General features: G+C 46.4%; 1 long non-coding RNA gene across 1 annotated transcript in view; it reads right to left on the minus strand.

Moving 5' to 3' along the window:
* Nucleotides 1-204: 204 nt before the first annotated feature.
* Nucleotides 205-1,285, minus strand: part of LOC108512277 (uncharacterized) — a 22,663-nt gene continuing 21,582 nt past the window's right edge. The window contains exon 3 of the long non-coding RNA XR_001880555.1: nt 205-324. This is a non-coding gene — a long non-coding RNA (uncharacterized LOC108512277). The remainder of the gene's footprint in view (nt 325-1,285) is intronic.

Consider the following 1,285-nt stretch of genomic DNA (forward strand, 5'->3'; position numbering starts at 1 on the left):
GGGCTCATTGCAGCAGGTCTGGAATTAGCCTGGGCTGTTGTGCTGAAGTAGAGATGTGCCTGCACAGCATGGACCCCCGGGCAAGGCATGAAGGGTACTGACTGGTGACCATGGGTGGAGACAAGTTTCAGGGTGTCTGGTATCAGCTTGTGAGCATTGATTGAGGGTCACAATGAGACTGATGACCTGCACCTGGCCTCAGGGGCTCCCTCAGGGAACCTGGTGCAGTGCTGGGGCTGGTGACACAGCAAGTGTGCCTACACGATGAGCCCTCCATTGTGTGCTTCCTGATTCTAATATCTCAGGTGCATCAGTAGCTCTGATCTGAAAGAAAAAGCACATTCACATGGTTGTCCCACGTCAGTGTAACAATTGGAGCTCTCCCCTGACTCTCAGAACCCCTCACTATGAGGCAGCCTTTGGCCCTGATGCATATCCTCATTTTAACGCCCTTAATATCTTGTATTTTTTTTCCTGAAATAAATCTTAGCTTGCTCAGCATAGCCATGTAAAGTCCTGTGAGTTTCACGTGCACTGGAACTCAGTCTAACTGCCACCGTTAGTGCAATATGGATTAAAAAACTGCTCCATGTGGGCAGGACACTGTGCTCAATGTACTTAGAAGTGGTTGCAATTCCATTCTCTGCTCTCCCAGGAGAGCTGCAATTCGCAGCCTTGGCTACACTGGTGTCGTCTGGGGAGCTTTAAAAGCTACTGAGGCCTGAGCTCCATCCCCAGAGACTACCGATGGAATATTGGTCTTGAGGTGTTTTCTTTTTTGTTTTTTGGTTTTTGTTTTTTTTATATACTTTAAGTCCTAGGGTAAATGTGTACAACGTGCAGGTTTGTTACATATGTATACTTGTGCCATGTTGGTGTGCTGCACCCATCAACTCGTCAGCACCCATCAACTCGTCATTTACATCAGGTATAAATCCCAATGCCATCCCTCCCCCGACGCCCTTCCCCATAATAGGCTCCGGTGTGTGATGTTTCCCTTCCAAAGTCCAGGTGATTTCATTGTTCAATTCCTACCTCCGAGTGAGAACATGTGGTGTTTGGTTTTCTGTTCTTGTGATAGTTTGCTGAGAATGATGGTTTCCAGTTGCATCCATGTCCCTACAAAGGATACGAATTCATCCTTTTTTATGGCTGCATAGTATTCCATGGTGTATATGTGCCACATTTTCTTAATCCAGTCTGTCACTGATGGACATTTGGGTTGATTCCAAGTCTTTGCTATTGTGAATAGTGCTGCAATAAACATATGTGTGCATGTGTCTTT

Source organism: Rhinopithecus bieti, unplaced genomic scaffold, assembly GCF_001698545.2.
Source record: "Rhinopithecus bieti isolate Rb0 unplaced genomic scaffold, ASM169854v2 scaffold_29378, whole genome shotgun sequence".
In the NCBI taxonomy this organism is placed as follows: Eukaryota; Metazoa; Chordata; class Mammalia; order Primates; family Cercopithecidae; genus Rhinopithecus; species Rhinopithecus bieti.